Source organism: Capra hircus, unplaced genomic scaffold, assembly GCF_001704415.2.
Source record: "Capra hircus breed San Clemente unplaced genomic scaffold, ASM170441v1, whole genome shotgun sequence".
Taxonomy (NCBI): domain Eukaryota; kingdom Metazoa; phylum Chordata; class Mammalia; order Artiodactyla; family Bovidae; genus Capra; species Capra hircus.
In genome coordinates, this window is record NW_017189756.1 from 1 (window position 1) to 12067 (window position 12067).

A 12067-nucleotide genomic window follows, 5' to 3' on the forward strand; every position below is an offset into this window, starting at 1 on the left:
CTCCTTTCAGTCCTTTCTTCTCAAAAAGACTATTATGAAAGTAAACATTACATACTTTATAAACATTAATGAGCAAATGCCCGAGGTATTTAGAACACATCTACTGAGATAATCAAAATAATGTCATCTTCCTGTAGATTTTATAATAAATAGTTCGTAATTAATCCACATGATCATATGGTAGCTGAAATAAATGATGAGACGTTACAAACTCAAACAGTCATACAATCGTTAGTCATTGTCATGGCCTGAAGGATTTTACACGTCGATTTTTTTTTCAATCACTTGTCATGTACTTACCTGATTTCTTTATTTGAAACTTTTCATACTGGTATTTTAAGAAACATTTAGAAGCTTGATTGAAATTGAAACTGAAGAGATTAACGTTTCCAAATCTTTATTGAGTCTGTCTCTGCCTCGTGGTATACTAAATATGGAAACCATAACGTGCAACATTACTATGAAGAAAAAGTGAGTCACACCTGCATTAAGTGGACAGCGTGCTTCGTCTACCCGACACAACCTAAACCAGTAGGTGCTGCTATGTAACTAAAAGTTCCAGATACATTCAAGGTGAATGTTTAAAAGGAAAGCAACTTGATGAACTACAGTATACTTACTGGCCATAAAAGGCAACTCTGAAGAAGGTGCCAAAAGTCTTTTCTTTGCGTGCATAACCTCCAAAATTTTTGTGTAAGCTCCATGAAGAGTTCTATAAACTTAAGTTTCTGAAAATATGAGAATTAACAAATTAGCTTAGTGTTTGGTTAGGCTATGAAATGTCTACAATAAATGAATAAGGGGAAAAAAAAACAACACCATTTCCTTTTCAAAATGGTTTTGGTGGGTCACTCGCACTCCCTTCGCCCATGGTCACAGAAAAATGCCTTAACAAATTTAGGTGAGAAGGTAGAGCTTAAAATGGTCAAATAACACTGTAATTCTAAATATCATGCTTCATGTCATTCATATCTCAATGGTAGCATATACATTAAAAAGCACTGTGTTATTGACTACTTTTTTCTTTATGTCTGAATTGTTGTAACTGAAAAAGAAGCAAAATGCTTTGCTTGACCCCTAAGGTGGAAAGATGCGAATAAACAATCATGCAAAAACTTTAGGAGAGGAAAGTAAAATGCAGACACAAAAATAACAGCAAAAGCCTGAGTGGGGAGTGCTTTTATAACAAGTTCACAGACACTTCCAAAAAATATATTCTTCTACACACCCAGAAAAAGGGAATGTACTCTGCAAAGAACATTATCTCGAATGTGAAAAGACACCATACAGAACAGGAGAAAATGTTTGCAAATCACATATCTGATGTTTTCTTATCCAAAAAATATAAGGAACTCTCATAGTTCAACATCAATGACAAACAACCCAATTTAAAAGTGAGCAAAGGACCTGAAAGATATCTCTCCAGAGACTATATGAAAACGGCCAACAAAGACATGAAAAGCTGTTCAAAATCGTGAATCAGTAAGGAAATAGAAAGCAAAACCACAATGTGACACCATTTCACATGCACTAGGTTCAAGAAGAAGCCTCAAACACAAGTGCCAATCAGATCTGCTGGTGGGAAGGTAAAAGGGATAACAATTTGGTGGTTTCTCAAAAGTTAACAGAATTACTCTGTGACTCAGCAATTCCCCTCTTAGGTATTTATCCAAGATAAACAAAAACATGCCCACACAGAAAACTTACTCATAACTGTTTAGACCAGCTCTATTTGTAACAGCCAAAATGTGGAAACAACCCAAACATACAAACAAATTTTGGCGTAGCCATACCATGGAATATCATTCAGCCATGAAAAAGGAATGAAGTTCTGATCTAAGTTACAACTTGAATGAACCTCTAAATATTATGCTAAGTAAAAGAAGCCACACACAAAAGGTCACATCTTGCATTCATCTTTTTTATGACACGTCCAGAGAAGAGGCAAATCCATAGACGGAAAGCAGATTAGTGGTCACCAGGGGTGAGGGAGGGGGTGAAGAGTGATTCCTGGAAGGAGACGGAGATTTTCCTGGGAAGATAAAAATTTTTGAAACTAGAGACAGGTGGTTGGAGCATAGTATTAAGACTGCGCTAAATGCTACTGAACTGCAAACTAGAAAATGGTTCATTGTACGCTGGTGAATTTCATTTCAGTGCTAAAAGGGCAGACCGGAAGCAGATGTTCTTTCTTTCACATTCTTTCCATACTATCTTCTGCAGCTGAAGCCAATTTGAGGGAAGTGTTCCTCCCTTTATGGCTGCTGTGGTTCACACTTTTCAGCTCATCCCATAAAGAACACTGAAGAATTACTTCATCCCATGCAGGATGCTTCAGAATCTATTCAGATGCTTGCCTCTCTACAAGGAAATAGGAGTCGTTCCCAATAGAAACTACTGTTTCCTTTAATGTGTAGGGAAGATATATTTTTCTTTTTTCCCTATTAGTCAAGTGAGTAGCAAAATGTTCTCTGGGTTTCTAATAACCTGGTCTTCAACTTAAAAGAGTAGGTACTTTGGCACTTTTACAAAGGTTCTTAGGAGGCAATGCTTTGACAGAAAGAGCAATGCCAATTTTTGTCTTGTCTCATAAGCTACTGTTTGTCATCAGCAGGACATAGATTTAATTACTTAACTCATTTTTAATATAATCACTTGAAATCCACTATGATTTTTCAGCCATGTCCCCATATACAGCAAAAGCAGGGCAAAGAGTAGGAAGACCCAGAACCCAGGAAGAAAAAGTGAGTTTGATAAGAGCCAATTTGGAGAAGAGATTAGAACACTACACAGATGACATTAAATGTATTTTTTTTCACTCTGGGACCCTTCAACAATGAAAGGCTACTTGCTACATATGTTTAAGGATAAACTGATTTGCTTTTTAAAATGGCTTGAGTCTTAAATCACTGCTTTCCAGCATAGCAGGGGTAGAAAATTATGATATAGACTCAGATTCCTGAACATAAAAAATCCTGTTGAGTGCTGGTGGCAACAGCTATACTACTGTTCTTTAGTAATTCCCCTTGATCAAAGATTTATGTGGCAGACAAAACTGGAAAAGCTCCTCATAAAAGGGTAATTCCTAGTAACTTATTATCTCCACTACTGTCATCTGCTAGCAACTTTAGTCTCACCATCAAATTGCAAAGCATAGAATTACACCTATATCTCTTCCCAGACATCATGGAAATCCAGTAACTTTTTGTTTTTAGTGAGGACAACATGGATTATTCTCTGCCATGAGTGGATGAAGGGGAGATTGCTAGTAAAAATGCTGTAGGAACAACTGGCATAATGTTAATTCCAATACAGATTTGGAACATTGCATCCTTAATTTCATTTGGTTTTTCCAATGGTCATGTGCGGATGTGAGAGTTGGATTGTGAAGAAAGCTGAGCACTGAAGAATTGATGCTTTTGAACTGTGGTGTTGGAGAAGACTCTTGAGAGTCCCTGTACTGCAAAGAGATCCAACCAGTCCATTCTGAAGGAGATCAGCCCTGGGATTTCTTTGGAAGGACTGATGCTAAAGCTGAAACTCCGTACTTTGGCCACCTCATGCGAAGAGTTGACTCATTGGAAAAGACTCTGATGCTGGGAGGATTGGGGGGCAGGAGGAGAAGGGGACGACAGAGGATGAGATGGCTGGATGGCATCACTGACTCGATGGACGTGAGTCTGAGTGAACTCTGGGGAGTTGGTGATGGACAGGGAGGTGGTGTGCTGTGATTCATGGGGTCGCAAAGAGTCGGACAGGACTGAGGGACTGAACTGAACTGAACTGAAGGAAGGACTGTAATTTTAGGACATTTCAGCGTTTTTTAAGGATAGGAACTTAAGACCAAAATAAAATATATAGGTGAATGTGCAAACATATCAGTTACTTTCCTCAAACTCTCGATGATTCTCATAAATTGGAATGATCAACTTGGAAATTTCAGAAATTACTTCATAATGCTCTGCTTTCCATAAGCCATCCACACAATGTTCCAGCAACTCCAGCAAAACTTCCTGCATTGAGAAAAAATGTAATGAGGAATTAGAGATATTTTAGAGCTCTGGGCAAATTTAGTTTGAACTATTTCAAATGAATAAAAAACAGAATGTACTACATTTAAGGAAATGTACAGAAGGAGTATTGTTGTGTGACTATATTTTCTAAATGACATACACGAAGTATTTGGTATTGAACCACATTCTTAAAAGTATGAAATGAATATTGACAATAGTAAACTACTATTTACTTGGTTTTTCATATAATCAAGATAACCATAGTTACAATGGTAAATGTTGAGAAGTATTTTCCAAACTGAGGATATTAAATGTCTAGCAGGGTAAAAATTCCACTAACCTATAAAGGTCCATGATTTTTGCTTTCTACTAAAATTATGTTTACACACAGTTAATAGAGTCTTAAGGGAATTTCACAATTTCAAGCTGCTGCATCAGTGACATCAGTGTTCATTAAATGATGTGATTTTGGTCAACAATGCTTCCTTCCTAACTGTTGGTTCTAAAACTAGTGAGAATGATAATATAATATCTCAAGATAGAGATCTCCTTGCCATAATAGCAGCTTCTATAAAACAACCATCATCTGATGTTCTCCACAAGAAACAGATGATGCCAATTACTCATACTATCCATAAGTCTGAACAGTGTGTTTCTATCTTAAAGAGATGAATTTCAGACCTATAGAAGTGACTGCTACAATGCCTCTTAAAGTATGTCTGTAGTCAATTCTGACTTCATCTCTTTTCTAAACTAGCTCTTTCCCTTGCATTTCCTACCTAGCCAGGGGTCATATCCTATAGACTCTGAACTAGAAAACTAAAAGCAATTTTGACTTTACTCTTTGTTGTAAGTTGAACTGTGTCCCTCACAAAGATATGCTGAAGCCCTAACTCCCACTGCCTCCAAATGTAACCTTATTTGGAAATAGGGTCACTGGTGATAACGATGAGTGAAGTTGATGTCATACTTGAGTGACTTACTTGCAGCAGTGATTTACCTGGGTGAGCCTTACTCCAAAAGGACAGAGACAAACAGGGAGAGCACCATGTGACTACAGAGGCAGTGACTGGAGTAATGTCCCTCGAGCCAAGGAAATCCAAGACCAGCAGCCACCATCAGAGCTAGGAGGAGGCAAGGAAGGCTGCTACCCAGAGTCTCAGAGGGAACAGGGCCCTGCTGACACCTTGATTTCCAACCTCTGCACTCTAGAACTGTGAGACAATAAAGTTCTATTGTCTTAAATCACCCAGTTTGTGTACGTTGTTATGGCAACTCTGGGAAACGAATACACCCTCAGTCTTGACTCATCCTCTAATCAGTTCATCATCAAGTTCTGCCACTTTCACTTCCCAAATATTTCTCAAATCTGACCCTTCCTCTCCATTTCTACACTCATTTCTAAGGTTCAAGATGTCATTACTGTTTTCTAACAGATCTTCCTGCCTCCAGCCTTGGCACTTTCAAATCTATCCTCCACAAATCTGCCAGAGGGTTTGATTAAAATCCAAACCAGACTACATCCCTCTTCCCTTGTAATCTCATGGCTCCCCATCATTTGCAGAACTAAGGACAAATTCCTTCATTTGGCACATAAGGTTTGCAGCGATCTGGCTGATAGTTTATAAAATCATCACTCCTCAAGCTAGCCTTGTACTTTATGTCCAGCAGTGATGAACTACTATTAGTTTGTCGGAAGCACCATGGTGTTGTCTTAACTTTGTGCCTTTGTCCACTCTGTACCCTCGTGTCCTTTAATCCCTTTCACTTAGCTAACCCTGTAAGAAAAATTAGATTTCACTTCTTCCAGGATCCTTCGCCTGATTAACACAGAGTAGCGACACAAGAGGCCTATTTTTCTTACTATGATACTACATTGGGTGGATATTTATCACTATATTTGCCCGTTATATAAGTATCTGACTTTACAAGTAGGCTGTGACTCTTTAAGTGTAGGGACAACATATTTATTATACTGTATTTTTCAGTCACTAGCAGGGTGGTAGTAAATAGATGTTCATTAAATGTTGCTACTTGAATAATCTATATATTAGCATTTAATAGCTAAATTTTCTATCAACAGTAGAAAGGAGGAAGTCCGGTAAAATTTAAAAAAAATCTATTAAAACCTAGTAATGTTTGTCCCAGGAATGTAAAGTTGGTTTACAATTAGGAAAAACTCCAATGTAAACAGAAAGAGCCATGTAAACAGAATAAAAGAGAAAAAACGTGATGTCTAGCAATAGTTGCAGAAAAAGAATTTGCAAAAATTCAATATTCCTTCATAGTGTTAAAAAAGAATCCACCCAGAATAGGGAATCGAAGAGATTGTTCTCATTCTGATAAAGAGCATTTATTAAAAACCTGCAGCCTGAACACACTTCTCCTCAATTTGGGAACAAGTCAAACTGTCTGCTCTTATCATTTCTATTCAACATTGTGCTGAAGGTGCTAACCAGCGTAATAAGGCAAGAGAGAAAGAAAGAGAGAAGGGAAAGAGATCAGGAAATGTGAAACTATCTTTCCGTGCAGATGACATGATGGTGTATGTAGAAAATCCTAAGGAATATACAAACTAGTAAAACAAGTAGGAGGATTTAGCAAGGTTGCAGATCATAAGATCACCATATAGAATCCCTGTATTTATGTATGCTGCTGTTGCTGCTGCTGCTATGTCGCGCAGGTCATGTCCGGCTCTGTGCGACCCCACAGTCGGCAGCCCAGCAGGCTCCTCTGTCCCTGGGATTCTCCAGGCAAGAATACTGGAGTGGGTTGCCATTTCCTTCTCCAATGAGTGAAAGTGAAAAGTAAAAGTTAAGTCGTTCAGTCGTGTCTGACTCTCAGCGACCCCATGGACCAAGCTTACCAGGCTCCTCTGTCCATGGGATTCTCCTGGCAAGATTACTGGAGTGGGTTGCCATTGCCTTGTTTCCAATTTATGTATACTAGCAACAACAAATTGAAAAATAAGATTAAAAACCCAAACAATACTATTTCCAGCAGCATCAGAACATCCATTATCTAACAAAATATCCAGGAAAGGACTTCTACTCTGAAAAAGCTCAAAATATTGCTGGGTGAAATTAAAAAGGTAAATAAGACTTGATTGAAAGACTCAGTATTGTTCAAGCTATCCATTCTCCATGTAGTGATATATAAATGTAACAAAAGCTCGACAAAGCTTCCAGCAGGCTATTTTGAGGAAAGAGAGAAGATGATCTGAAATTCTATATGGAAATCAAAGGATACAGAATAGCCCAAGTGACTTTGAAAAAGAACAAAGTTAAAGGACTAACACTATATTATTCCATAACTGACAAACATGCAGCAATCAAGAGTGTGATATTGGTATCAACATGGTCAAATAGATCAGTGGCACAAAACAGAGTCTAGAAATAGATCACAAACATATAAAGAACTGAAATTTAACTAAGGTGCCAAAGCAATTCACCAGGGGTGAAAGAAGTTTTATTTCTCCCCAAATGGTGTGGACAATGTAAAATACCTGTCTACAAAAAATGAATCTTGACTTCTATCTCATTATATGCTGAAAAATGAATTCTAAAGAGATTATAGACCCAAACATAAAACTCAGGAACAAAGTTCATAGCAGAACATGTCAGGCAATATCTTCACAGTTTTGAGGTAAGAAAGGATTTCTCAGACCAAATATACACACCAACACACACCCCCACCCAACACACACACACAAATAAACCATAAAAAAGAGTCAATTGGACTTTATCAAAACCAAAACTTTCCGCTCAATAAAAGACTTAGTGAAGAAAATACATAAATGAATCCAACACTGGTAAATAATCTGCAGCACATATATCTGACGATGGGCTTATATCCAGAATATAGAAATAACCCCCATAAAACAACAACAACAAGAATAATGTAATTTCTAAAATGCACAAAAGAATTGAACAAACATTCCACAAAAGATAAATGAAAGACAAAGACCGTGTGAAAAATGCTCAACACCATTAGGCATTAGAGAAATACAAATGAAAACACAGTGAGATACCACTTCATGTCTACAAGATGGCAAAAATACGAAACGATTAGCAACAGCTAATGGTGGTGAGGAAGTGAAGCAGCTGGAACTCTCATCCATTGTTGGTGGGATATAAAATGGCCCAACCACTTTTAAAAACTGACAATTTCATATAAAGTTACATAGAAAACTTCCCAAGGAAATAGCAGGGTATTTACTCAAGAAAAATTAAAGCATATGCCCATAAAAGGTCACAGATAAGAATGTTTAAAGCAGCCTCATTGATAACAGTCCCAAACTGGAAGCAATCCAAAATCCTTCCACTGGAGAAGGGGTTTTAAAATATTATATCAAGAGAATAGAATATTTAGCCATGAAGAAGAACTTATGATTTACTCCACAACATGAATGTATCTCAAAAAATTTCTGCCAACCAAAACAGAAGATACAAAAGGTAGATACTGAATGATTTCATTTTTATGACACCAAATACTGTTAAAACTAATCTACATCAGATATTGGGGCTGGGCAGACTGACGGAAAATGGGTGCAATGGAACTTTCTGGGCTAATGCACATGTTCTACTTTTTGGTTTCTCATGATAATGTGTTACCATGGTGTTATATGGGTGTAGACAACTGTCAAAATCCATCAAGTTGTCCACCTAATATGTGTGCATTTTACTGTATATTGATTTATCTTTAAAAGTATTTCAACTCAAAAGTCAGAAATGCAGTCTTAAAAACAAATTAAATTATTAATGAGTTAATTCACCTACTTAAAGAAGCCACTAAATGAACAATAGTTTGTATCTTTCATTTCAATGAAACTTGTAAATCAGTGGCAATTTTCCATTGGCTAGGGCACGAGGAGGGAGAAGGCAATGGCACCCCACTCCAGTGCTCTTACCTGGAAAATCCCATGGGCAGAGGAACCAGGTGGGCTGCAGTCCATGGGGTCGCTAGGAGTCGGACACGACTGAGCGACTTCACTTTCACTTTTCACTTTCATGCATTGGAGAAGGAAATGGCAACCCACTCCAGTGTTCCTGCCTGGAGAATCCCAGGGACAGGGGAGCCTGGTGGGCTGCCGTCTCTGGGGTCGCACAGTGTCGGGACACGACTGAAGCGACTTTGCAGCAGCAGCAGCAGCAGGGCACGAGGAAGAAGCCCTATTATATAAACCGAAACATAAAATGGCACTATGGAGAATATGATTCTATCTGTATACCTGAAATGAAAAGCACATATAAATTATTACTGTAGAACACAAGAGAGTTCCAACAAATGTGTTTACATAGGAAACTGATTATAGTTCTTGAGTAATAAGAAATATTACTACTTTCCGTTAGAGCACAAAAAAGGGTCAGGCTTAAGGCCACTTCTATGAAGAAGCTGAAGCTGCTGTTTGGAAAAAAGGACATAACTCCAATTGTGCTAATCCATTTATCTACCATGAACTCCCTGGAATCTTCTTGCTCTGAGCCCACACAAACTGGAGATCTTACACGAAAATCATCTAAGTCTAACTAAAACCCCAAAAATGAATTAATTTACCCCTGGCTTCACAGTCAAGCAATGAACTGGGATTAAAATTCAAGGATCTGATTCTCTGTTATGATTAATTGATCCAGCAAACACGTTTTAAACATCAAGTCTTCTAAGTTCTGGGAGTAAAAGCCAAGTTTACTATCTAGTTGGTCAGTGAGAAAGCCTGACATTTACGTAGCACCTAATCACTTATAAATAACCTTCATGCTTATTGTGAAGTGATAAGGATAGTATTATTATCTTTATTTTTTTTCACTTAAGAAATATCTATTGATTTCATACTATGTGCTAATCATTTGGGGCTTCCCTGGTGGTGCAGATGCTGAAGAATCTGCCTGCAATGCAGGAGACCCAGGTTTGATCCCTGGGTCGGGAAGAGACCCTGGAGAAGAAAATGGCAACCCACTCCAGCATTTTTGAGGCTAGACGGGCTCCTACTGTTATGAATCTTTTATTTAATTGGAGGATAATCGCTTTACAATGTAGTGTTCATTTCTGGCACACAACATGAGTCAGTCATTAACTGTGTGTGTGTGTGTATGTGTGTATATACATACCCTCTCTCTTGAGCCTCCCTCCCACCCCCAGTTCCTAGCCCTCTAGGTCATCACGAAGCACCGGGTTGAGCTCCCTGTGTATACAGCAACTTCCCACTAGCTATCTGTTTTACATATGGTCAGGTATATGTTTTAATGCTACTCTCTCAATTCATCCCACCCTCTCTTTCCCCCGACTGTGTTCACAAGTCTGCTCTCTACATCTGTGCCTCTAGTTATACTGCTGAGGAGAGAGTCATACAGAAGTAGTAGGCAAAAAAAAAAAAAAAAAAAGAGGTAGGAGGTAAAGCTTCTAGGCATAGATCATTTTAGCGAAATGAACCAGAGCTAGCTTGAAATTGCTTATATTTAAAAAGTACAGTTCATAGAGTACAAACTGTGTCTCTATCACTTTAAACTGCTGCTTTTTATGTTTCTTAGTAGTTTGTCCCTCAGTCCTGTCCGACTCTTTGCGACCCCATGGACTGTACCCTACCAGGCTCCTCCGTCCATGGGATTCTCCAGGCAAAAGTACTGGAGTGGGTTGCCATTTCCTTCTCCAGGGGATCTTCCCAACCCAGGGGTCGAACCCGGGTCTCCCGCATTGCAGGCAGACGCAACCTCTGAGCCAGTACTACCTTAAAAAAATTCATTTCTGTGGGCCTGCAAGCACTTCAGTCGCCTCCTTTTGTTGTTTCTCTGTTTGGTCTTCACATTCCTTAAATGTGAACGTCACTGTGATTCAGTTCTTGGTTCTCTGGTCTTCACTTGCTATATTATCTCCCATTATCAGTGTGCTTTGCTTCTCACACAGCTATGACTTCCAGATGTAGCTCTGCAACCCTGATCTCTCTCTTTAGATTCAGTTCTTAATGTCTAATGACCTGATGTTGTTTCTGTTTCAATAACCTTCTACTGATACTTCAAATTCAACACTCATCAAAACATAGAATTCATCACCTTCCCTGTAAAATCATCCATCCATCATTTCTCTATAAATATCCAAACCTGAAATCTCAGTGCTACTTTTGAGTCTTCCTACATAGCCAGCAAGTCTTCCTCTTTTCCTCAGTGGTCCCTGAACCTGTCGCAAGCTGGGTTTAGGTCTGGCTTCTTCACATTTCGACACTTAGGGCAGCCCACATTCCAGCCTCTGCCCCCACCCGCTATCCATCGACCTCCAATACATTTCCCACATTACCACCAACTTAAACTTTCCTCCTCCTTGCTTTACATCTCGTTATTATTCTGCTCAAAAAGTCTTTGACAGCAACTCAACATTCTAATCAATAAAATCCAGACATTCAATTTCTCAAAATCGGACCTCCACTACTCCTCTTCCCTATGCGAACCCAATGGCTTAGCCTAAAATGATCCATTCACTCTGCCTCCTAAAATATGCCTTACACTTTTCCCACTGCCTTAACTTTTAACCCTGCTATCCTCTGCTGCTGAAATGCCTTCAGGGCATTCCTCATTCTTTAAAACCTCTCTCTAATCCTAACTCTCTTCAGCCCAAAGTTATCTCTTACCTTTGATTCTGCAGGGAACACACTGTCTGTATCATTCAAATGGCACTGTCTGTCTTCTCTCTATTTTGTGTAGGTGGGTAGTCTCTTTAGGTAGACATTGGAGGTCACGGGAATCAGCATATCTAATTACTTTATAGCTCTTCTATCACCAAGTCCAAAGCGTTGCTCATAAGTCAGTGCTCAACAAATACTTATTGACTGAGTGACAACTGCAGCAGTTTACTATGCATCTGAAACTCAGAGCAGAAATTCTTCATCTTTAAAAGAGGAGAAGATGCCTCCTCTCCTTAGCTGTTACATTGTTAACTTTATTTTTTATGGAGATGTCTCCAGAGCATTGTCACTGCGGTCTGGTTCTGGGAAGGTGATTGGACGATGATATATGGTATATTTCTAAAACTAGACAGTAAGAACTGTTGCAGAGATAGGGCTCCAC

The 12067-nt window shown here is 38.7% G+C and overlaps 1 long non-coding RNA gene across 1 annotated transcript; it reads right to left on the reverse strand.

The window, feature by feature from the left end:
- Positions 1-658: 658 nt before the first annotated feature.
- Positions 659-8945, reverse strand: LOC108634661. Its single transcript, XR_001917674.1, has 3 exons — positions 8923-8945; positions 3887-4013; positions 659-728 (listed from the first exon to the last, which is right to left on the reverse strand). It is a non-coding gene; the product is annotated as an uncharacterized LOC108634661 (long non-coding RNA).
- Positions 8946-12067: the final 3122 nt, after the last annotated feature.